The 26,966-nt window shown below is 41.8% G+C and overlaps 2 long non-coding RNA genes across 2 annotated transcripts; both read right to left on the bottom strand.

Annotated features, from left to right (window-relative positions):
* Positions 1–1,893: 1,893 nt before the first annotated feature.
* Positions 1,894–3,599, bottom strand: LOC113970554. Its single transcript, XR_003535204.1, has 2 exons — positions 3,157–3,599; positions 1,894–2,534 (listed from the first exon to the last, which is right to left on the bottom strand). It is a non-coding gene; the product is annotated as an uncharacterized LOC113970554 (long non-coding RNA).
* A 111-nt stretch (positions 3,600–3,710) lies between these two features.
* On the bottom strand, positions 3,711–11,513 carry LOC113970553. Its single transcript, XR_003535203.1, has 3 exons — positions 8,804–11,513; positions 8,127–8,471; positions 3,711–8,034 (listed from the first exon to the last, which is right to left on the bottom strand). It is a non-coding gene; the product is annotated as an uncharacterized LOC113970553 (long non-coding RNA).
* Between the last annotated feature and the right edge of the window lie 15,453 nt (positions 11,514–26,966).

The following is a 26,966-nucleotide window of genomic DNA, read 5'->3' on the forward strand; positions in this document are numbered from 1 at the left end:
CGTGGGACGCGCGGCGGGTCACGTGGGGGGCGCGCGACCGCCCGGCGCCATTAGAGGCGTCAGGTGACGGCGGGAAATGGAGCCGAGCGGGGAGCGGGCCTGCACTGCCCGTCCCACCGCACTGCCCATCCCATCCCACCCCCCATCCCACCGCACTGCCCATCCCATCCCACCGCCCATCCACTGCACTGCCTCATCCCACCCCTCCATCCCACCGCACTGCCCATCCCGTCCCACCCCTCCATCCCACCGCACTGCCCCCTCCCACCGCCCCCCCCCTCATTCCACTGCCCGCTCGCACCGCCCATCCCACCGACCCATCCCGGTTCTCTCCCGTGCCCCGGTGAGGGAAGGACGGGGCTCGCGGGGTTCGAGGCGCGGTCGCCCCCACTGTTGTCCCCCAGCGCGGGCTCCGCACGCGAAAGCCGAGTGACTGTGATAAGGGCGAGTTTAGTTCTGACATTCCCTGAGCTCGTAACCTCTTTTTACACGTTGTTTTTACATGGAATTTCCTTTTCCTGTTGGCTACTTCCAGTACAAATGTAAATAAACTCTGCAGGGGAGGTGAAAGCACAGTCGATGGTTTGTCTGATGCCTTGGGTCACTCCTCGCCACAGTGACATATCTTTTCTGTTTCCCTTAAAGGCTCAGTTTTCCTAAAATAGCTTTTTCTTCTTTGCAAAGGTTACACACAAGGACCTTAACTCCACTTCTTTTATTTTTTTTCCTGCAATTCTCTAATGATCCTGTCAAAAAGCACTAAACCCAGATCTGAGCCCCTGCTGCAGCCCTGCCTTGGCTGTTGGAGGTGTGCAGGATCTGTGGTCAGGTACGTCTCACACACCTGGCAGTGCCCATGTCCCCACATTCACACCCTTCCCAGTCTGTCAGCAGAGCACACTGCGACCAGGCCATCACCCCTAGACCACCAGCCTTTTTTCTTGTAAGTAGTTATTAGTTTTTAAATTATTGATTCCGGTGTAACAGTGCTCAGCCAGAAGGTGTTCCATGACTATCCAGTTGCTCCAAGGTTCTCCCTGGTAATCCTCTACCCTATTCCTTAACATTTCTCTCAGATCTGCATCTCTTCCTATTGACGTTTTTCACTGCTGACATCTCTTCTGTGCTGCTTCAAGTCTGTCTTTGCCTTGCAAGTGTCTTTGCTGATGTCCCTACCTATGTCCTACTTCTCCCAGCTCCCATGGGGTCATTTCTGGCATCCCAGCTTCTCCTGTCCCTACTTGCTCCAATCCAGCTTCCTTTGCTGTCGGCTGAACAATCGTGTCTTTCCACAGCTGCTTCCAACTGTACAATCCCCTCATTGCCACTCGCTCACCTCCCCAAAACACCAGGCTGGCTTCTGACCAGGACTCACGAGGGAAGCCACTGTTTTTGGGTGCACATCCAGATGTCCCTGAAGCCTCCCCCTTGGGGCTCCAGGTGCTACCCAGCCTTGGCTGATGGAAAGAAAGCTCTCAGGCAAGAGCAACATAATCTAATAAACTCCTCTCTGTGTTTAACAGACATTCAATTCTACAGCTCATGGTTTTGTGTATTTGAGTGGGATAATGTTTCTGATGTATTTATTTTTACTTGTTTATGTTTTCCTTTCCATGATGTGTTCTCTTTCACTTTAGAAAAAGTGGTTTTTCACTCAGATATTATAGACAGCAGTAAATGCAAGTGTTTAATTTTTCTGAAACCAAGTAAAATATTATTTAAAAGGTTGTCTTAATTCTAAAAGTGAAATTGTGCTTACAGTTCTGATTACATACATAAATAAATCTGTCATCAGCAAATGCAAAACAAATTATTGTAGAGAATCTAGCTTAAACACAGCCTGTCACAGCAAATTTAATTAAAAACTGGCACGTATCTAGATTATTTGCTACCTTCACTGGGATGTGCCTGATCAAAAAGGAAACCAACCAGGCAGGCCAGGAAATTGTGGAAAGACTGTCAGCTCCTTTGAGTGCTGTGTTCAAATATGTGTCTAATTCAATTAAACCCAAATAAGCAGTCAGAAGCTATGGAATGCTTACCCCAAAACCCCTCCCATGACAGAACTCAGTGCACGTATTTCAGTGAAGCTCTGCCGTTGCTGAGAGCAGACAGGAGTTGTATCAATTGCTTTTCCACCTACTTAAACTCACTGCCAGTCCCTGCACTTAATGGTGGGCCTTTTGCCTTAGCAAGGTGACACTAAAGCCTCAATTCTGGAAAGAATATAAATGTGTTTTAAGAAAATTATTAGTTCCATGCTTAAAGTAAAGGGCTGCGTTGGGGGAGAAGAGATGATACTTACCAAAAAATGATGGCAGATAATGAGAAGAAGGAGGAAAAAAACCTCCTTATTTCAAACAGAAATCAAAGCACCTCTAAGAAGAGTTTGTCGAAGCAGACACACAGTCTCTGCAGTTTAACAGGTATATTAGGAAACAGCTAAGCCACACAATCAGTCTGTGTAAATATGCCATGGTTTGGACTGTCTCCATCTTCATAGCACATTCAGGAATCACATGGATGAGTTCATCCTACAGTAGGGTCTAGAAATTCCCCGTAATACAGCTATCTACTTTAACTGTTAATTCGTGTTCTGTAAATAGGTCTCTTGAAAAGTGAACATCATCCCATGAAGGCCCTGTGAGCCCTGGGATCAGCACTGCTGGGCTGGAGCCAAGGACAAACACCACGGAGCTGCCCTATGGTGCCACTCTTCAGTGGGGGCGGGAGGGATTTCAGGTTTTTGTGCTAATTCAAAACTGAAGCCACGTGTCCCCAAATCATCATCAGTCTATTAGTTTTATTATTTGTCTGGGACATCGAAGCCATGGCTTTCTTGGTAGCTGCTGTAGGAGTATGGCACTTGCTTTTGGAATAAATCAGTGTGACCCTGAACCTCCCCATCATCCCAAAAAAACACAGGCATTAAGTATATACAATTTTCCCAGCATTATTTAAAATACCTCAAGCCTTTGTGCGGGGGTGACGAGAGAGAAATAAGACACGTTAAGATGTTTTATAAAGATATATTTTAACTTCTAAGGCACTCAGGAACCATGGTGATGGTTCCTGAAATTGCTTAGATATGAGCTCTGATCCACAGGGAACTATTCTAAGATCATCAGATGCTAATAACTTCTAGTTAGTACCGACCTGGGCTGGATCAAATGGGTGACAGAGCTGAAATCCCTGGAGATCTTCATTTGAATGTCAGCTGCTGCTCTGCCAGTGTAAAGTGACCTCAATGGAAAGGAGGGTCTCGCTGTAATCTCACACTGTTGGGAAGTTAAAAACAGTCTCTCACCCAAATTGCTGTGCACCTGATGCCAGAACAAATTTAGTTTTCCCCTCAGTATTTCCTTTCTTCTCCATTCAACATTCTGATGTAGTTTGCGGGGAGCTTATGGTGGCTCAGACACCATGGAGTTAAAACTTGTAAACAGATTGCTGTGGTTGTTCTGTGCATGCCAAGGGGAGCACAAAAGATTATTAATTGCAGAATGATACTGTCAGTAACAGCCTTGATCCTGCACTGGGCATCATCCTGTCACTGTCAGAACCTGTCACTGTTGTAGATGTCTTGTATTATCTATCATGTTCTGGGTAGGTTTGCTCTTCAGAAATATGATTTGAAAACATAGTTGCAATTTTAAGTCATTTTTACGTTTCTTAGTTTTGAACACATAGTTTACAATTATACTTTAAATATCTTAAAAGGGATCAATTTTACAGCAACCTTAAAAGCTCATTATATAATTCTAACAATTTTAATCAACATACTGACAGTTTGTTGCTGTCTGTGTAAAATTAAGTTGCTTTTATTTTTCATCTGCAGTAGCAGCAGCATCCAGGCACTGTCCTGCAGTTCAGTAATGGAAATTTCCCAGCCTCAAAGCACACTCTGTCTCAGTCAGCTGCAACAAAACTCTGGGTGATTTCAATGTTGTTGTGTGTGCTTTACTTGTCCTCGCTTATCTGCAGCTTGTATCTTTTGAAAACCAGCTACTCCTCATGAGCTTGCTTCATCTTGCCCAAGACTTAAAATTCAGTAAACAAGCTGGGAATGATAAGAGAATTGAATCACCAGATAAAGAGTTATTTTACAGGACTGACAAGACAAAACATACATGTAGTCAGTATTTATACAGAATGTTGCAGTGACTTGTGAGTCGTCACTGAGGTCCTGGTACATGACCTTTGTTTTCTTGTGCTGCAGCTTTATGCACTGAAAGACTATTAAGTTCTTACAAAAAGATTTAGCTAGTGTATTATATCAGTCTCTTGATCTCTGTATTTCTGGTATAATTGATTGCTAGGAAAATAAAAAATAATGAAAAAAAAGAGATAAAATTATTACAAAGCCTCAGAAATATAATAATTGACAAATCCTAAAACATGCAGCCTGTTCCCCCACTTGTTCTCTGTTCAGCTGTAAGGCAGGACAAGTGATGCCTCCAGCAGAGGCAGAAGTCAAAGCGTGTAGAAACAGGATTATTAGGGTTTTATGTTGTCCAGATATTGCAGTAGCTCCATTTTTAATACTTCTTGCTCATAGCTAAAAAATTTAGAGAGCATTTGTGATGAAGAGGTTGGCTGATGTTAGGGGAGAAACGGTGATTCAAGAAAGAGTAAAAGAGAACGAGGAGGGAAGAATGTAAATTAAAATCAACAGGCAGTGGGACTGAGCAATGGGAGTAGAAGGGTCATAGCTGGAGGGGTGATATCCAGACCCCACTGCATCCAGCTTCGTGTATGTGAAGCCCTTGGCAGACACACAAGTCCCTTCCTGGAGAACTGGTTTGGAGAATGATGCCAGGCCTTCCAAAAAGAGCTCACCAGGACTTGCTTTCCCTGACATCATTGTCTGCTGGGCTGATATCCATCACAAGTACACTGTGATGTTGACTAATGACTGTGATGGCACAGGTATGTCCTACCTGTCTGCTTTTATTAGATTTAGTATAAACAATGGGCAGTGACTGAACAGAAACAAGTGACAAGGGACAGTACACTAATGGCATTCTGACATTTTCACCTAGAAGTCACCAGGGTTTAAAATTCAGCCAGCATTGATAAAACATCTCATGACAACTGTGTGGCAGCCTTTAGGAGCAGGTTGGAGGCTGTAGCATAGCAAATATAAGGTTCCATATGCAAAATAAACCGTCCTACTGAGTTTTCCTGGCAGATCCCATGGAAACAGGATTCCTTCTTCTCCTCTGCTGGGCAGGTCCTGGCCTTGCTGACATGGAACTGCAGAAGAGGCACCTCCAGATTTATGGCTGGGACACACTTCAGGGCGCCTGCAGGGAAATCTGCATCTTTGCTCTCTAAGGTGCACCTGTGCTGTGGGAGGTATCAGTCTATTTTCCTTGCACTTGGTTCAATTCACTGACCTGACAGCCCATAGAGTCTGTGCTGCTTATTTTTAATAGATGTTATAAATATTACAGACATCCATTTCTACAGTCCAAAACTGATGAATCATCATTCTTTAAAACAAACTTTTCTTTTGCAATTTTGCATATCTATAGCAGATAAAAGCAGTACAGAGAAAAGTGATTTCCTGAAGGAAGTGGTGTCAACACATTTTGAAAAAAAGAGCCAAGCTGTTGGAATCTGTGTTGCATTACAGGGTAATGCAATATCTCTGAGCACTTCCTGTTTATCATGAGAGATACAGTTTTCACCACATCATAAAACCTTAAAACATTTGTTAATAAACACTCCTAAAGAAAAAATAATTTCCAAATATACAACCCCCGTGGCATCTGTCATTATAAACAAAAGAAGGTTTTCATTATATATATCAGAGGACTATTTGTGTGAGAGAAGCAGATTCTGAGGTCTCCATCCACCTCCTCCCGAAGGCCATGTTGCATCTCTCATTAGGTCATTGCACCCCAGAACATAATTCTTCTTATATGTAAACAGCAAGATGTTTGAATGAGCAAATGTAATTTTTACTATCATCATTTGTCATCTTTTTAAACAGTGTGGGGACACAGAGAACGAACATCTGCAAAATTGCAGCACAGAGTCTTGTATGAAAATGACAAGAGTAAGATTTGCTTCTAACAACAATAATCTGCCAGAGCTGAGGTACCCAATCAAACAGACAAATCGTGCAGATGTTCACAGTGGTGCTGTCTCGCTGTGTAGCCTTTCTCACTTGACAGCTTTGTTGCCTCAATTAATTTTTCTGGATAAATTAACCTTGCTGGAAAAGGTAGAGCTGGGGAGCAGAAGGGTGCAGATTTTTCAACACCAGCAGCCTTGATGTTGCAATTTGCACACCCAGCAGATAAAATCTTTGGCAAGGAAATGCAGATTATTGTGACTGATTCAGGATGTTCTTGTGATCATGGCTGGGACTTGGTCTGCAGCTGACAGGGTGGGGGTCGGGGAGGGAATTCAAGGTTTCTGTCAATGCTACAGGGAATAAACATTTTGATAGGTACCTGTACAACAACAATGCTGTACAGTGAGGCAGGCACAAGACAGGCTTGTGCCTCTTACAGCCTCACCACTGAGGGAGGCTTGTCAAGTTCAGAGCAAACTACAAGGCCTATCTGTTCAAGATGGGAGCATCTGAACTGTGGTTTCATGTGGTAAAATCCTGCTGCACGGAAATTCAAGATGGGTAGTGACTATGTACAATTCTTACTCCTTTAAATCTCTATAACATTTAAAACTCTGCCACACAGACTGTTATCAGTTAGACCAGGGAAAAGATTGAACCTCAGAAAAAAGTTCCCTCCAGCTACCAGCACAACATCTAGCAAAATTGAATTAATAATTAAGACATTTGTAGCTTTTTGGATTTTTAAAGTTTTAACAATCGGAAAATTATTTGGATCACATTATCTTTGTCTTACCTGACATATGGTGGCTATTATTGCAGATATGAAGAGCCTCATGATAAGAGATGCCTTTTGTAAGTGCAACACATCCATTGTAATCAGGCACTACATTTATCTTAACTGCATTACTGAGTTTCTGGGTTTTGTAAAAGTGACACAAAATTGTTTTGAGATCCAACAGCATCCTGCATCTCAATTAACTTTTCGATACGATGTCTCATTTCCCACTCATGTAAACAGCCAAACTGAATCCCTGGCCTGGAAATCCTACTGCTTTAAAAAAAAGAAAAAGAACACCATTCTTTTTGAAGGATATGGCAAAATATCTGCAGGATGATGCTCTGCATCCAATTTTACATGTACCATTAACAGCAGCAGGGTAAGATTAAGTGATTATTCTCTGCCAAACAGTATGTGTGGGGGAGCAGACAACAGATGTGCAGCCACTTAGCCTATGCCTTGTGCACCAGACTGTGGTATGGAAATTCACGTGGATATTTAATTGTTATTCAACTACAAGTTGCTTGGATTTATGAGTCTGGGAAGTGCATATGCTGCAGTGAGAAATGAGTGTTTATTAGCACAGGAGCTGTGCTGGCCTTTCCTGCAGAGAGGCAAAGTACCCCCATCTAGAGAAAATGGATTAAAAGGGGGCTGTGCACCACTCTCATGTCCCACTTACCTTTGTGAAGTGCAGTTGGATAAATGCCAATATATGGATACATTTCCATCATGAACTCCGAACAGCTTTTACTGCTGCTTATCACAGATAATAAAATGCAGCAGCTGTCCTTTTATCAAATCCCAATTTAGAGAAATGTATGTCTAAATAAGGGACATAAGCAAGATCCCACCTTCAGGGACAGCCACATGGATACATAAGAATAAATCCTTTAAGAGCTAGGATGGGACCATCATCTTGTATTCAAGAATTTTTCCAGTGCTCGTTGCAGCAACCTTCTGCGGTTACACTGCACATCCTCTTTCCTCCTTGGTTCCTCTTCCAGGACTCTTACCCATGCCAACATCCTCCTGCTCTCCTGCAGTTCCATTCAGTCCTTTCTCTGCAGTGTGGGCTGGTGCTGCTGGGTGACCTTCCTTCACCCATCCAGTCACCCTCCCTGGGTCAGGCCCTGTTCATCCTGTGCCCTTTTGAGGGAAGCCCCACCTAGGAGGTGAAGTGAGAGGTTAGGCACCAAATAGCAGTGAGGCATCCCCCCAAACACACCAAATCTTCAGCAAAAAATCTGATGTTCATACTTCTCCCACTCATTGCAGTTCCAGTCTCCATTCTCACAGCGTCCAATTCTTCTCCTTTCCTGGGCTGGTATATTTTTTACTGAATTTATTTTCTTGCAGTTTACTGAGCTGCATGAGCTCATTAAAGAGGCAGACAAGCACCAGACCTGTACAATGAAAGCAGCAGGGCTGGAAGCAGAAGCATCATTTTGATACCATCAGTCTTTTGGATTTGGCTCAGCTGCCAGGTGATATCAGTCCATAAAATGAGTTTCAGCTGTAAAACACGGAGGTTTGACTGCACTGCTGAGAAGCCTTCAGACACTTCTCTTGCCTTTGCCACCCTTTGCTGCACTTTTTTCTGTTCTTGAAAAATGCAGGAAAAAGCAATCATGAAGGCAGTTTTATAGTGACTTCCTCACCACCTTTTTTCTGCTCGTCCTCTGCCTCTCCTGTTTCTGCCATTGACCCTTCCCAAAGTCTTTCTGCTGTAATTCTCTCTGCTCCTGGTGGCTTTGTCCTACCATCTCCCAAGCATCTGCTGTCCTCTAAAAATGTCCTCCCGATCCAGGGTCTTTTTCCTTGCAAACACACTGCACAAGCCAGACAGACAAATGCAGGCCTCCTTTCTCAGGACAAGTGTTCCAAAAAAAAAAAAAAAAGTATTACACAATCATCAAGACATGCGCATTACTCACCAAAACAATCCAGGGGATCCAATTTCTGCCCTCAGCACTCCAGTAGCACCAGGGCCCTGAAGGCAGGACCCAGGAAGGACTGTGGGTGTACAAACCTAGCCCTGCAATGGAGGACTCTGCTTTGTGCCATGATCAGAAGCCATCCTGCTGAGGAGGACAGAAGTATCTTGCTGTGTTTGTTTTGTGATGTGGTCTGATCATTTATACTGTTGAATTAATAAAAATAACAAGATAGAAGCTTTCCAAATGGAATCCATTGCTAACTGTCATTCATTGCTCTATTCTTGTTCCACACACATTAGGAAGTGCACATTATCTGGTAAATCAAGACAATAGAAACAAATAAATGCCTTTATATTGTAAGAAAAAAAAAGTCTTTCTAGAAATACTGTAGAAACAGTCACATCCTCTATTTCTGTCTTTTAGAGGAGGCAGGCTGTGTCTTATTATCATCAAGGAAGAAGTAAACAAATGTAATTTAATCAGTTCTGTCTTTCGTTTATTTGCATCAGCCAGAATAAAAGACAAAGGCAGAATGGAAAACAGCAGCTTTGTGCTAGAACTTTGAATGCACAAAATACTTCTTTCTCCAGCCGTCAAATATTAAAAAACGCTCTGCATACCAGTAATAATAAAAGTGTCAAACAATTGACCACAATGGGAATCACAATGCTTCATTAAAAGCTCTGAAGCAGAGTAGAAAAGCTTCCAGCCGTTTGCTAAACAGATCTAAATGCTCAAATACTTTCAAAAAGTGTCAGAAGATGCTTTCATCTCATCTAGTCAGGCAGATAAATATCTCCTTGCTTATTCAAGCCCTGTCTCCGAGCTGGTGCCACTTCACCAGTACCAGCTGGGTGTGCCACTTGCTGTGCTGGGGCTGTGGCACCTCTCAGAACACCACAAGAGGTTAATGTCCTCCCCCGGCGATGGTGCTCCATTGCATGTGGCACAGGGATTTAATCAGTAATTTTGTATTTACATATGTAATTATGTATTATTTGGAGAACCTAACCTATTTGTTCAGCTGACAGGCGATGTTGTGATAAGGAATTTCAGCAGACAGGATATTTATAGATCCTTTATCTCTACGTACAATCAGAGCTAAAACGTCAAACAATACCCCAATGAAGGGTTGTTTCAGTTCAACTTTTCCCTATTGTTGCTTGTCCTTTTTTTTTTTCTTCCTTCTGTCTGGTTACTGCCTAAAACTTGGCAGTGAGAGAAAAAAGGGAATGTGACTCACACTGACAACTTCATTTGCTGTAAGAGACCTCAGTAATTGCTCTAACCCACTTACAGGAAAACTACCCCTCCTCTTTCTCTCTTCCTCCACCCTTAGACAGACAGAGGCCATGCTTGTAACAGGAGCAGCCGGCTGCTCTCAGAGGTCATGTTATCACTTATGGAGTAACCCAGCTTCTTTCTTTTCAATTTTCTTCTTCTGGATTTCAAGTTAACCCCTCACAAGAATTTAGAGCAGCTTCAGTTTAAGGGGCATCTTCCTGACACAGATTTTTCATGAGTCTAATAACCAGGGTTTGCAAAGGGCTCCCAGCTCAAATGCAGCAGGGGTGAGGTGGCTGCTCCCACAACACACAGGGCTTGGCAGCTCAGGATAAAGCTGCCGAGAAGTCAAACAATCGTCACCTTTTCCTTTCCTTATGGGATGGGGGCAGGGAATGGTAAATAGGAACAGGAGAAGAATCAGCACAGTGCCGTGCAGCATTCTACCAAAATATATTTTCATTTTTACTTACATAATCAACATGAGAGCAGCATTCGTAGTGAGGTGGTGGAACAGATGGCAAAGACTTCGTTTCCAGCAAGACGTTAATTAACAACAAACTCTGGTTTCTGCTGGAGAAGGGGGTTTGTTCTGCTTTAGCAGGGTTAAGATGGGTGCTTACTACGTAAGACAAAACTCAGTTTCCCCAGACAGAATTGTGATCTTTATATTTCTTTTTTTCCATTACACCTCTGTTGACTTTTCCAGGATACTCTCTAATACACAGCAACATCCCAAATGCAAAGACTTATTAAAACCCATCCCAAGTTTGGATACTAGCAGTGGCTTAGGATTCTCTTTGCAAACACTTCTGACTGTTCTGTGGACATATAAACACAAAGAGGAAAGACAAGAAAAAATATGATTGAGAGCTTTGTGCAACTTGCACTTCAGGTGCAGCTTGTTTTACATACAGCAGCTTTTACAGATATGACTGAAGTTAAAGCTTTCTTAGATGCATGCTTTGCATGAAGCTCTCTCTCTTCTTCCCTCTGTTCCACATGCTTGGAATTAACATCTTCAGCACACTGATGCAGCTGAGTTGGAAAGAGCTATCCCAAGGGGACTGAAGCAGAAGGTAACTATGCAAGACATTTATTCAAACCACAGGCAGAGAATACACCACCCAGCCCCAATGAATAAGGAAACGACACATGCAGGTGAGAAGTCGATCGTCTATGTTCCGTCTGACAAGCTGGCTCGACAGCCAGGCACACTGACCACCCCACAGACACCCAGCTCTTCCCTCCCTGTGCTGCAAGGTGAGGGAGATTCCTTCTTCCTGCTTTATATTCACCATTAGAGGCTCTCCAGAGTCACATGCCCCAGTCCTGCAGAGGCCTGTGGGCCACATTCCTCCGGGGATTACATCCATCCCCACCAGGGCAGAGGGAAGAGAGATGCAGGCCTGAAGGGATGGGCAAGCACTGGGAAGGGAGGAGCTGAGGGGAGCAGGGGAAGGACTGAGCTACAGAGAATCTCCAAATGAACACAGGCAGGAGCTGGAAGACAGTGCTGCAGGAAAGGGAGAGGGGAAGCAGTCATACACTGTAACAATATTATATAAAATATGGCAACAGGCATCTAGATTTATCAGCTGTGGAGCTTGAAAATGAACCTATTATTCCCACCTCTCAACACTCATCCCTCTGCTGCCAGCATATCTCTTAACACCTGACAAGAAACGTCTCTGCCCATTCTAGTGACATGCACATCTAGAAAGGATGCCTTTCCATTACTCCCACTTCCTCCATGCAGGCAATAGATGGCCGTGGGTCTGTGCTGTAAGGCTGAAAGTCACGCCCCTACTCATTACTTAGAGGGAGTGAATGATATTATTGCAGAAGATTTTTTATTTTCTTTCAATGTGTGTATTAAAAACATAGTCGGGATGAGTTAAAATTACATTACAAGAATACTGCGGTTATGAAGTCATAACACTAAAAACTGAGTATATGCCTGAACCACAAATGTCTCTTCCACCTTTCAGCAGCTACTTTTAATTAAAAGTATCAGGTAGGCTCCCATGCCATATTGCTGTCAACCATGAAAAAGTACATCCTGACATTGTTATATGGAGTCCAACTAACCTAAAATTTGGGCCTCCATCAGTTCATGTGGTGTTAAACCAGAAATGGGCCACAGAGAGTATTTTGCATACATCAGATGGCAGAGATTCTGCAGGATGATCTTCAGGAGAAGTGTCAGATATCACTGAAACTGTGCTTAGGAGGTGCAAAGTAGAGGAAAGAAAAGAACACAAAAAATTGTATTCCACTTAGCCTGTCCTCCTTTTGCAGGGGTTAAGAGGGAGATGTGAGAATCAGCAGAACTGTTTCTGTACTTAGAGTTGCTTTTTTGGGAGGCAAGGACGAAAAAGCCTTTGCAGATATTACCTCTAAAAAAACCGTAATCAGCATAACAAGAAGTTAATTCTTCAAGCAAAACTAAAAAGAGAAGGACCAACAGACGCATAGACAAGTACTGACTTCAGTGGAGCTGCAGGGCTGAATTTGGCTCCAATTCTGTGAAGTACTTTCAAAGCAGGAGCATTCTGCATACAAATGAGCATTAAATAATTTGCATCATTAAGAGAGCTCTGAGCAGCTCATCTGGACTTTGAAAAAAGCTAAAGGAAATGTACACTGTTTGAATACCACTAAGGACAGTCATTAATGAGCATTAAGACGTCTACAGTATTGACACTGAGCTGTAATAAGAGACCCAATCTCCTTCCCAGGTTATTTTCTTTATTGATTTGTAGAATTTCTCACACATGAGCTTTAGAGTGTGACAGAGATCAACAATTAATGTAGGAACACCCCTCAAAGGACTATACAATTACTTCTTTTTTATATTGCATCTTTTAATTTTGCTTTTCTAGAAATGTAGCCCTGTTTGGTATAGATACCACAGACAATTTCAACACCAAAGAAACAAAGAGGTAAATGGATTTACCCAGGATGACACACACAGTGTAACAGAAATAGCCAAGTGGGTCTGGAAGTCCCATTTTCCTGTCTGTCCGTTTCACTTGATCAGCTCTAAGCAGAGCTGCTGCAGCACTGGGATAAACTGTGGCCTCACACTATATCTCAAATGCTTGGAAACATGTTTCCGAAGTAGCAGACAGTGCAGGACAGCGCAGAAGGTCAGGTGAAGAAAGAAAGTTGTGCAAAGAACCAAAGGTACAATATAGTTGAAGGTACTCAAGTGCCAGAGCTGCAGGAGTTGAGGAGTGATGGAATACTGAAAACTAAATATGCGCAGCAAAGTGCAAAGGGGGAGGCAGGGGCAGGCACCAGCCTACAGGCAATTGAAGGGGAGCTGGAAAGAATCTTTAATGAAGGCAGAAATCGTTCTGGGTGACTCAGAATATTGGTATTCACAAAGAGGATTGAGAACAGGCAAAAATAAATAAAGCTGAAAGCAAAACCCAAAGGCCAAATCCCTCTCAGTAGCCAGAACACTGAAACAATCTGAACAACCAAACAACAGGTCCTTGTGAAAACCTCTCTCTGGGTACTTCCTGCGCACCAGCCCCTCTCCACAGCTGGCAAGGGCTGCAAGCAGCTCCCACTGCCCCAGCCCGGGAGCTTTGCAGGCTGCCGTTGTGCTGACACCCTTTTTCTAGCAAAATGCAGCCCTGGTGGTCCTCCCTCCACACCTCCAGCCCTCAGCTTTCCCGTGACATCTCAACTAGTGCATTGTGTAACCTCACAAACTTCCCTTGAGCCCTGAGCAGCTCAGCATGGCTTTCATGAGCTGCCAGCTTTTGTACATGTCACAGGCACAAACGTCAGCCCCTGACAGACACAGAGTCGCAGTAGTTTTATTTATGAGTGGATTTATGCTAGCCAACTTCCAGATCCTGCCACAATCAGCCAAACATGTATGCAGGCAGCATTTAACTAAACCCCAAGTTTTACAACGGATACTGAAAAAAAGGTTATTTTCAATTTTATTTTCTTTTTATACAAGCGTGATGACTTTTTGCCTTTCTTTTCCTAATTTTTCATTAAAGAGTTGTCAAAGAAGCTACAGTTATATATTTTGGAACTGAGATCACTATGACTGAAGAACAGGAAAGACTTCCTGACAGTGAGATCCATTAGTCAATGGAGTGGCCTCCCAAAGGAGGCAAGGGGAGCACAAGAAGTGCTTTAGCAGAGCCAGTATTAAGTGCTCCAAGGGATGCAGCCAACTCCAGAGGATTGCCATGAGCCATGGCCTTCAGCACAGCAGGACTCCTGCCATTAGCCTGCTAATGCACATCCTGGCCTGGCCAACTGCTACTGGGAATAGCTCACTGACTTAAAATTTCATTAACAAGAAAATATTAGAAGACAATTTTCTAATGGCAGGGGCATGCAACGTGTCTTCCCATTACAAAAGGTTATTAGTAGGGAGAAGAAACCAACAGTTTTCATTAGTATTTGTATTAGGGTTTATTCACAAACTTTTCCTTAAACTACCTCAAACTAAAAACCACCACATTGCTTGGATCCCCTCTGTCTATTTTACCCTGCAGAAAACAGATACAGAAAACCCTGCAGATGCCAATCTTTTGCCAGCATTACCAAAGAAATAAAAAAGTAAAAGCCACCAGTTACAAAGGAGCTTAAGACTGAGAACACAGATCCATAATCTCTTTACCTTAGAAAGCAAGCAAAACCAAGGCAAAAATTGAAATGCTACAATTAAGGCAAAAAACAGCCTTATAAATTTTTCCAGGGGGAAAAACATAACTGGGGAGGTGGTGGTGGGGAAGATTAAACTATTTTTCAAAGATTTAGCATCAGTACAAAACTGAGCACTTGAAATGCTTTCCTTATAATTTCCTGGTTAATATCACTGCACTGTGCAGCAGGAACATTGTTCCACTGGTTCAGCTGGTAATTTCTAAACACACTGTATTTAGACTTTAAATGCAACATTAATACTGAAAGTCTGGGGAGTCTGATCTTCACATTAGTGTCCTGACCCATCAGGACACTAAAAATTGTACAGGCAACCAGTGTTTAATCTGTAGTAAGAGGAAGGGCTGTCCATGTATGATTTGATACTTCTAACATTTTGAAGAGATGGAAATCCCTTGGAGAGTGGGACAGAGAGAAGGGCAGAACTACTCTGTTTTTAAGAGCAGACTCACCGGTGCAACACCAAAACCTCCCGGCACTGTTGAATTTGACCTTTGTCTCAACAGCAACATTTCAGTTCTTCTGAAAGATATGAGGCTTCAGGTGACTGATATGATAGAAAAGAGGAATTGGCAGAGCCATTTCAGTCCTGATTCATTCTCCCATCTCAAGTCCTTCATAGCAGGGGTTCAACAGGAGCTGGGCTGGAACAGCTCCAGGGAGTCTTTTGAGAGCCAGCACTAAGGACACGGTACCTTTAAAGACCAGTGACCTTCAGCCAGTTAAGTCTGTCAGGGAAAACTCTTGACGTTCATCCACACATCAACCCATGCCGGTCCTTCCAGCTGCTGGAACAGTTGTGTGGAATTAGCTGCATCAATAGAAAACAACTGAGTGAAATATCTGATGTCAGTGGCCCAACTTGCATTACCTGCACCCATCTGTAACCCAACAATTAGATCCATCGTTACCAGCCTGGCTTAATTATAACTTCGAACTTCTCCAAACACAGACTTTGCTCAAGATTTTAAATGACTATAATTAATTATACAGAAAGCCTGAAGTGTCTTCTTATCCATTGTTTAATTTTTTTGTCCTTTCCCCACACTGCCATCAGAACTTGGTTTCATAAAGGAACTGGGCTGTCAACTGAAAGAAAGGTATCTCTTGTAGCCTGAAAAATACACAGAGAAGTACTTTTTATGTCTTATATAAAGACAAACAAGGCTTCAGAGTTTTTTTAATCTCAACTAAGAGATGCAAAAAAAGAATATTATTCTAACCTATACTTGTTTAGTCCCACTCTTTACATGAATGATTTATTTCTCGCCTCCCATTTAAAAGGCTTTTTGCACTCTCCCCAAATTACTGCTGCTGTCCATTATCAGAGATCTGATACTGAGCAGCTGGGCCCCAGCCTGAACCAGCTACTTGAATTTTAACCAGTAAAAAGCAAATCACAGAATTAGTGCAGAAACACTGCAACTTCTTAAAAGACAGGTGGAAGGAAGGAAGATATTATCATGCAAAGAATCGTTTCCCACTCAGCTTTCCAGTGCCCACTCGTGAGATGAAAATATTAAGGGAATGACACAATATGCAGAGGGCTCTTCGCGGAGTCTGTGGCCACGGCCAAAATCCCGCACCCTTTCCCACCGCTTTTTGGTTCTCTCCTTTGGCCAAAGGAAGGCGGGAGCCCTCTAGGGGTGGCACACGGAGCCCCGGAGGAACATTCAGCACCGGCAAAACCATTTGCCTTTTCCATGCCGTGCCCCCCCTGCCTTACCTTGAGACAGAAGCAGTGTCCTGGCACGTGCAAGGGCTCAGGAACAGAAGGTCTACGTAGAAAATCAGGCTGGGTACAAGGAAGTCACAGGCTTTTCCTGGAAGTGCCTACTCCACAGCTTGGAATATGATGTGGGAAGTCTCTTTTCTATCGCTCGTGAAGCCTTTTCCAGGGAAAAGAGGACATCACCAGACTGAAGTGCTGGAGCTACTCTGGCTCAGCACAACATAGCTCGAATTTTTTCTTTTAGGCTATGCAAAAGGCTTGGTTTTGCCTTACTGTGTGCCTCCAGCATACAGTGAACTCTTGTATAAAATGAGCAGGTTTATCCTTGTCAAGGCATGTTCAAAATGGCTCTTTCCAAAAGCTACTTCTATTTGAAGGCTAGATAACAGCTGCAGCGTTTAAATATTTAAATATTTTCTCATTCTAATGAGAACTTAAGATTCTTTCCAAATAGCTCAACATAACAACATGAGAACTGGCAAACCCAAACTTCAAAACATTTTGACTCCAGTAAAATAAAACCCCAACAAACCAAAACACAAATATCAAAAAGCATCTAACAAGATATTAAGAATTTACTGTAGTGCAACAGGTAACAGATTTTGTTATATATCCAAACCAGAAAAGTGCAAGAACAGCTTAACACTTCGGAAAAAATCCAAGTTTGTTTGTGTTTGTTTGGTTTTTTTTATATAAGGGATATTGACTGTAAGACACATGGACAGTTACATGCGCAAAACTGCATTATCACTTTGGTGAAACAGGTAAATACCCACTACAGTCACTTACAAGTAACTTTCTGCATGACATATCCAAGGTTATGCTTGATTTCTTAAAAAAAAAAAAAAAAAATTGAGACAGTAAGATGAAAGCCTGCAATCTACATTAGTGCTACCTGAATAGCAAACCTGATCTAGATGCAGAAAGTGTTTTAACTGGCCCTCACCAAGGCCAGAGACACGTGAAGTCTGCATTACTAGAGGAGAGTCCATATTTCTAAAAGTTCTCCTAGTCCCTGAAGAAGCACTTTTGCTCACTCCATTTCCCAGGTGGAAAGGACAGGCATTTCCAGGCTGTTGGTTGAGCTGTGCCCTGGTTTCAGCTGGGAGACTTCATTCTTTTCATAGAAGCTGGTACGGTGCTGTGTGTTTTGGCTGCAGTGTGAAAATACTGTTGATAACACACTGATGTTATAGTTGTTGCTAAGCAGTGCTTACTTTAAATCAGTCTCCCAGGCTCTGCCAGTGAGGAAGTGCACAAGAAGCTGGGAGGGAGCATGGCCAGGACAGCTGATCCAAACTGGCCAAAGGGCTATTCCATACCACAGAACATCATTTCCAATGTATAAACTGGGGGGAGCTGGCCAGGAGGGGTGGATCCCTGCCCAGAGACAGGCCGGGCATCAGTCAGTGGGTGCTGAGCAATTGTGTTGTGCATCACTTCTTTCACTTGGGTTATGCTCCTCTCTCTCTCAACTTTTAATTAAAATTCTTTTAATTATTATGATTAGAGTTTTTATTATCTTTCCTTTTGTTTCAATTATTAAACTGTTCTTATCCCAAGCCACGAGTTTTAAATTTTTCCCCCCATTCTCCTCCTGCCTGGGGGTTGGGCAGGGAGGAGGGAGGGAGCAGCTGCGTGGTATTTAGTTGCCAGCTGGGATCAAACCATGACAAGCTAATGAATTTATTTCTGCATAGCAACCCCCCCCCATAAAGTTTGTAGAGAACGTGGATGAAATCAGCAAATACTGGTCAAGGTAAACTGAGCAGCTCTAGAAGAATTAAATAGCCCTCATTTGTGTTGCCACAGTCACTAATTCAGGCCGAAATAGAAACATCTGCCTCATCACCACTGTTATTTCAGTATTTCCTACAGTCTAGGAAATGAGTGGCTACAGATTTTACAGCACATTTTCCACAAAGAAACATATATCCAATTAGAGTAGTTAAACAGGACATGAAGATTTGTTATTCCTTGCTCAAACAATCGAGGCGGATAATGCTTTTGTGTCACGAACCCCATCAATGACACCTAAGTTTAGCTTCATGTAGCTTTAAATCAAAGTTTTACATTCCTTCCATAGGCTTATTGATTGCTTCTTGCTCAAACCCACCAGCAACAGAGCCTGCAATGACTGGGAACAGGAGCAGAAGATTGGCTCTGAGCCCCATGTTGAACACATGGGCTGTTGGAGATCTGCTAGATGAGAAGGAAAACAGAGTAAGACAGCACAGCCAAGAATCACCAATGTCTGGATTTCACCTCCTGCTATTCAAAAGGAGACAGTAAAGCCTATGTTGGGTACCAGAAAGGAGAAACAATAGTGATGTCCAGTCCTGTTCTCAACTCATCTGGAATGGGCTCAAAGCTATGGAAAGGCAGCACCCTCTGTTAGGAAGTGCCAGGGAAGCCTATGAGACATGGGAGTGACTTTGTTCAGCTCTGTATTGTCATTGGCAAAAATCAGCTGTAGCTGCCTTTGGACTGTGGAGTTACCTGGATGATGGATTCCCATTGCTGCCTTACAAAACCACAAAAGAACAGTGACAGGCAGCTGTTGCTTATGCTCCCTGCTGAGCTCAGTGAATCACAGGCTGGGAAACTGCTGCTAAACCCAGTCAAGCAAATCCCCACCCTACACTTCTCTGAGAATTTGCTGCTTTTCTACAGATTATTACAAGTGAATTTTCACCCATGAAATTCTCACTGTTAAAAAAATAAAAAAAACCAAACCCACAAAACATTTAGAACCATGAAATGAAAGATATTTTCAAGAGATTTGGCATTTGATCTGAAGCAGGATCAAGCATGCCCACAGCATCTTGACCAGAATCTACCTGATGACTCATTATGGCTATACTTACTTTTGAATTTCAAGAAATACTATATCTGCTTCCCTCTGATGCAATCTCCTGGATTCTTAGTACACTTTTATTTTCTTCTTCACTGGAATAAATACATAAGCATTTAGACAAAGTACCTGAAAAACTGCATCTCTCAGATCCCTAAGACTGTTAAAAGTTGCCTTCTGTCAAGTCTCCCACCTCTGTCCTGCTCTTTCTGACATGTCTTCCTGAGGACATGAACACCTGCACTTCAGAAACAATCCCACATTAGCTTAGCTTCCAAGTCATACTTATATTTTGATAGTTACCATCCTTCTTAGAACTTCCTCTATGTTCTGTAGTAAATCAGCCCTAACATAGTTTAAGAATTCATTCTCCATCCTTCCACTTCAGCAGTTAAAAGACCACTTCCTTAACTAGTATGCAAGTAAACAAAAACTGTCATAATCTCTGTTGCAACAGGGTCTTTCGGATCATTATCCCATTACTGTAAGACATATACAGTATGCTCAATTTAACCTGCTGTGTTACTGTGGCCAGCTGGTAAAAGGAACAAAAGAAAACAGATGAAATCCATGAATTGGAGGTAAACAATACAAGATAGTTTTAGTGACATTCATCTTTTTAAGCAAGCACGCTGTGTGATTCCAAGGATTGTTTCCTTGTAGTGCTTCCACTGGTTTCTTTTCCTAGAAAAGCCCTATGGAAGAAGGTAAGATGTGGTGACAGGGTAACCACTCAAAGATGTGCAACATGACCATTGTGGATCCAGCTATTTGAAGTATTAAAATGAAAAATATATTTAAGGAAAGAAACAAACAGTGCTTTAAATCACTATACTTTATTAATACTTCAGAAACATCAGATCCTACAGTGGTGAGTTCTTATCCCCACCTGTTTCCAATCACTGCTTTGAAACAATTTCTTGCAATATGCAAATAGATACATGAGGCACTGTGTGAATACAAAAGTGACAATACAAAAAATCCCAATTAAACCTCATGCAATACATACGTATATAAAAAAATATGGCAATGTAGCATAATACACACAAGCACTATTAGAACAATCCATGTAAATGAAAGTACAATATGCATAGCATTTAATGATCAGTGACAACAGGGTTCTGACCTGCGCATAAAACCAGTCAGTTTAAATAAGTTTTAAGAGACTAGATAACTGGTTAAGCCACAGCTTATAAAACCTGCTGTACTGCAGCTTTTCTGCTCAGGGTCACTAGTGCAGATTAGCATACAAAATAAATAAGGACTATGATTCTACAACACTTGGCTAACAGCTCCTATTTCAGAGCCCCTGGCCCTCTTACTTTCATTCAAGGTTCGTTAACCAACACAGTGGCAAGAAATGTGCCTAAAGCAACAGCTCTGCTTTTGTATTATTTTAATACTGATAAGAACATATATTTTTTAAGTCAGCAGGAGTAGTCACAGAGGTCTAACTCACCACTACATAAGCACAGGACTGACATTACCTTACAGAGCAGACCCTGAAGAATGGCACTGACTGAAGGGCCGATGAGCCGTGGGACGTGCTCTGTTACCAGCCTGTCTGCTTGGCCAGCTGGGGGGAGAGAGAGAGAGCTGAGGAGGTGAAGAAGGTCAGAAAGCTTTTCCCCCACTCTAAACAGTGCAAATGTTTGAAAACAATCTGCAGGAACAAGGAAATACAGAGACAAGAATGTTTCTGAAGTCCTGTAATCAGGATGAGAGCTACTGTTACCTGAAATAAGCTTAAGTATTCCTATGGAATAACATGCAAATAACAGGATTTTCTTTTTAGACATCCAATACTGGTCCATGCCAAAGACACAACAGCTATTGTAGTCTCTTATCTTCCTAGCTGACATAGCACTGTTTACACTCTTGGTGTTGCAGGCCTCCAAAAATCGGACCACGTTCCCTATGGACACAGATGAAATTAAAATTATAAAATGGCAACTAAACTAACTTAACAGCTTACAGAGTTTACAGTCTAAGAAGCACCATGGTAGTGAGAGGGGCTGGGGTATGACAATGTAAAAGGACATAAAAGATAGAAGAGAGAAAATTGGGAAGAGAATAAGGAGGAGACAGAGCAGAACAGACTTTCAGAAGAGGAAGTTGAAAGTAGTTGAAGTCATTAAGTTAAAACTACTTAGAGTTAAAAATTAACACTGACAAAAAAGAGGCTAGTATAAAGTTTTAACCCACAATAAAACAAATATCTTGCTATTATTAAACAAGGTGAAAGAAAAAATAAGATAAAAAAAAAGAAAAAGGAAAAAAAATCAGCATTAATCATCCAATATTCAGCAGAATACCTTTTAACAAAGTTCAAAAGGGCAGCATGAAAAAAAGGAAATCATAGTATTTTATTGCCCTGAGAAACTCCCCATAGGATCAGCCTAGTTCCCTAGCTATTATCTCTTTATTCTTGGACATCCAAAAAGAACCATCATTGCTTAGATAAAAGGATAAATTGTTCCTAGAGGGAATGATGGTCACACCTTCCAGCTCCATTTGCCAAAGCAACAAACCTTCCACAGGCCTAATGTATTGCCTCAAAAATGATAATTAACTTCAAGAAGCGACTCGATAGATCAGAAAGGACCAATGAAGTTCCTGTGCATGGAAATTCAGAACCATTTAATCATTAACAAGTTCAGTACTTGATATATTAATGTCCCCTGGCAATTAGTGATCAATAATCATAATCTAACTAGTCACAAAGCACAGATGTATTCAACTTCCTAAGGAGCTGAATGTATCTTCTCTCTTCAGACTAAAAGCACACAAGACATAAAACTCTGACTGAGAGGAGCTTGTTATCAAAATAAAGCAGACGTTACAAAGCAGCCAAATTCATTTGCTTAAAACAGTGGTTTTCAGTAGACAGTGTACTGTCAACTCTTCAAGGCTGCTTTTTTTTATTCCATTGTTTGCATTCCAAGAAGCCTGAAAACATTTCTTTTCCTATTGATTTTGTCCTCTTCTTTTTAACAAAAGCTGCATCTCACTAAATTTTCTATGTGGCCAACACAGCTGGCTCTTGTTTATTTTTGTGTGCACCAGCAACAGCTTGGAAAACACATTAAACCAGGGACACTGAACAGCTTGTGAGTGTTCAGGCTCTGAGGGGTCACACCAAAATAAAGGCTTAAGTGATTCTCTGTAAGATTTTGGTTTCCTGTTCCGTGCAGAGATAAGGTTATCTATCATAGGAACCTACCAGCTCATTTTAAGGCAGTATTTTAATAAGTGTCTATGACAGACAGGTGTTCAGAGGTCCAGTCGCTCCTTCATGTTTCCATTTGATTACTTTTCAGCTGACATGACTGATAACAATAAAAATAGCTTTAGATAAAATAAACCCCAAGAAATATATTAAAACCAATCAAAACACATGCAGAAAGTGTCTGGCTTAGTTCAGAGCTGTCAACGCGGCAAAACAAATACTCCACAGGGCTGGCTGGTTTAGAGGCTCAATTTAGTAACATGGAGAGGACCAGCTCTTGGTTTTGGTGCTGTTTGAAAGGTTATGATGAGCTTGGCAGAAACCCCACTGCTTTTCAGCACTATTCAAATGCAACCAGACCTGCTATAAACTTGTGTTTAGGGAGAATACATGACTTCATGTAGATTGGGAAGGTTTGCACACATTTAAAAGCTCATTTTTCTCCTTCTCCAGCCCTTCCTGGATGGCATTTTGTTCATCAGGAAGGTTTGCTCTTCAAAAAGGGGAATGGACCACTTCTTCCTAGTAGGATTTTGTCTGAAGGTCGAATTGCAAAAGGGACAGTAATAGAACTAAGCAGGGAAATTTAATTCAGGCTTAACTAGAGCTAAATTATCCATGAATCATCTGCAATCTGCTCTGTTGTGGCTAACATCCCCCCACCTTCTCCCTAAAGCATTTGCTTGATACTTCAGTACTATAAGACTAGAAATAGACCCTGGTTGGTACTGTGCACTCAGTACCTGCATCTGCAAGAATACGAGTAATTTACTCAACAGAGTCAAACTTATACAAAGAGTGAAGCTGGAATATTAATTTAGACTTCACTGATTATGCCCTATATAGATTGAGGGTATTTGCTGGTTACCTTTTGTGCACTACCATTTACAAATACCTGCGTTCCTCAGCCACCTATTTTGGAAACACCTTTTTGTTAGTTTATAAGGGATTGCCTGGGAGGGAATCTTCAACCCCAAACAGCTGCTTTAAGCTACCAACTGAAAATGGGTTTTCCAGTGCGGACAGCCAACTTATCTCCAGAGCTGAGAAAGCAAGAGAAGCGCTTTTCCCAACATCCAACAGAAAAATGGAAATCTAAGTGGCTCTTCATGACAGAAAGTTAATGGCATTGGAAATTGTTTTTAAAAGAGCAGTATTGCATCTGACTCTGATTTCAGATAAGTGTCTATTAAATGCTATTAAAGTCATCACTGTGATTAACACTGTTCAACTGCCAACCCTCCTGTATCCACTCAATGACTCACCCTCCAGAGCTCACGGACACACCCCAGGGCGTTTCCTCACAGCAGCACTGGCAGTGACCAGGAGCTGCAGACCCTGGATGCTCCCTCTCAGCATCACTTTACACGGGAGGATGCTTGGAAAAATCCATTTAGTAGCATTTGCTTCCAAGGCAGTGCTGAGAGGTCACAGTAAGCCACCTTGGACACTTTCAGTGTGATTCCTCCCTTGGCTGTTTGAAGATAGAGTTGCCTCAGCTGAGTTCTGCCTTTTTAATGGGTGTGTTTCTAATTCTTTCAAGCACTGGTATTTCGCTTTAAAGAACTGACATTTGTAGCTCCATTTTCCAGCCCACTTCCTTTTTAAAATAGGCATTAATAATACCTAAATGCATTCCTGTCTCTCTCTTTCACTCCTCCATCACTCAGAGGGTGGATTTCACTTAATCTCCCTCTGTTCTAAAAATATGCCTGCATTTCTATCATATCTTGGGGGGGGGGAAAAAAAGCCAAAATGAACCCCCCAACAAATGTCATTTGTAAAATTTTAATCTTGTCTATGTCAGACCCAGAAAATTTCACTGCCTTAGGTATGTGTCTCTGTAGGAGAAGATGAGGCAAGGAAGGGAAGGTAGAAGTATGAATTACCCATAAGCTAAAGAGATATTGGATACCCACTAAATAAAATGACAGAAGCCAGTTTCCAATCAAGCAAGAATTCAACTGTGCTTGGTTTTACAAATGCAGGCTCCTTTGAAGAGCAATTTTTCTTATGCTGGGTGCTAAAATGCAGCAGTAGACGTTCATTTTGAGCTTAGTAAGACATGAAAATACTTTCATTTTTCATTGAACATTTGTCTTGAATCCTTCAGCTAACTTCTACAGCCTCAAAGGTTTTGGCTACACTCAAGAACTGCTTTTGTTGAAGGCCCATCAGAAAGACAACATGAAAAACACACAGATTAGTCAATTTGTCATTAGTTGATTTGACACTGGTGGACAACCATTAATGTATTGTAGATGACACTGGGAAGGCCCAGAGAGGCCAGAGCATTCTCTCATAAAAATTAGATATTATTTTTAAATAAAGGAGGGAAGAAAAACAGAACAGTCAACACCAGAAATCCAAGAAGCTTTAAGAGAAAATATAAGAAAAGGTAACATAGTAGATTAGTACTGTAAATTCAACACATAGCATCATTCCATATTTTGAACTATTTAGTTCAATTTCATACCTTCTGCTACAGCTCCTTCCCCTCTCTCCTCACCACCCATACTAGTGGTTTTCCTTGTAACAGTATTGTGCATTAGAGACTGTGGCTTCTACAGTGATATCAAAATGAGAAGTGAAATCGAAATTGATTTCTTGTATCGTTGCCATCCCAAGAATAAGACCACCTGATGATCATTTTAGAAGTGCACTTCCAAAATCCATACTTGCATCCCGTGTCATACTTTCAACATCAAATTGAATTGTTTTTTTTTAGTTTAAAACAAAACAAAACAAAAAAACCCAACAAGTTTCCATAGGTTTTGATCAGGCTGTCAAGAATAGATAAGACATCACCAAAATCTATTTTCCCCCAAAACTGCATTTGGGATTTTCCTGTAAATGATACTTAAAGACTTATTCCACTGATACGATTTTTGACCCATTACAACACCTGCAGACCTGACCAGACTTTTTAAAGTTAGTAAGAAGTCTCTGAAAATGAAATACTTTTAATCCACATTGCAATCTGTATGAGTTCCCAAAGACATCTCAAAGAAATGAGGCACTAAGTCATTCAGAATGAATACACTTACATAAGGGAACAGCTTCACAGGACGTAGAATTTTTTCCCTAGGGCACAGCTTGAGAATTGGATTTTTTGATTGCTACAGACAGCTTTCTAAAGGCCCATTTCACTTAGCTCCCATAAAACAAAAATTATCAAATTTGAAACAACAAAGGATATTCTCACAAAGCTGTAAGTATCCATCCGCTCAAGACTTTGTTTCCTCTGTAATGGAAATCTGCCCAGAAAAGGTTGAAATAAAAGGATCACCACAAAGAATTTGGCTTGTTCAGTTTCCTCCACCTTTGAGGAATTCTGGCAAATTTCAGAAACTACTAAACCATACCATGAACTTACCAACATTTCACACCTCCCTTCATGAATACAATAGCTTCCCCCTCTCCTGATAAACCTCAGATAGCAATGAAATCAAACAATTCTGTGTGATTCTTACCATATTAACACTGAGAACTATTACCAAGACACCAAGAGGCGCTAGTGGTCATCAGAATTTAGCATGACATTGAATATCTGGGTTAGAAATCAAAGAGAGATGAGATGATAAATCCAAAGGGATTACTACAAGGGGTTTTCTTAACTGAAGTAGGTTCACTACAAAAACTGATACCCACCCTCCCAGGCTGCCACCACAGAAAGCCTTCCCCACACATTTTAGGACACCAAAATGTAGGATGGAAAACTGCTTCCATTCTTTTCAGAGGAGAAGCTCCTGTTGTTGTATAGCAAAACAAGGCAGTCACTCTCTCAGCTGCTGTGTCACGAGAGAGTAGCTCACTGAGCAGTTCCTACATTAAACCATAAGATCATCTGTAGCATTCCAGCAAAAACCTCAACTCACTCGGGTCACTGCATTGCTCCACACCAGTCAATGATCCAGAGACACTGGGGACACAACCAATGCTGCTCTGTTCTTCCCCTGAGCCATCCCTTCTACCTAAATTTCCTCCCTAAGCAACATTAATGGTCAACATACTTTAATCAACAGGACTGACATGTTGCAATAACATGTGCTTCTAAATTAGGCTTACAATCTTGCTGCTAGATGCAAAGCGCTTTTTGTTTAGACACTGAAATCAATAACAAATTTACCAGTGAGCCTTCAGATCTTGCTGAGTCCTGCAAGCCAGGCAAGACAAAACACAACCAGAGGCTCTAGCACGGAATGAATGGAACAGCTGTGCAACACCTTCCACACTCATTAAGACTCTTACATCCTCTGAGCTTCACAGTTCCTTAGAAAATTACCTAGACCCCAAAGGTTCAGGAAGTAAGGCCAAATTAAGTATGTATTAATAAAAACTGTTACTAAACTGTTTCTAG

The sequence above is a fragment of the Neopelma chrysocephalum genome, unplaced genomic scaffold, assembly GCF_003984885.1.
Source record: "Neopelma chrysocephalum unplaced genomic scaffold, ASM398488v2 Primary Assembly neopelma1_77, whole genome shotgun sequence".
NCBI lineage: Eukaryota > Metazoa > Chordata > Aves > Passeriformes > Pipridae > Neopelma > Neopelma chrysocephalum.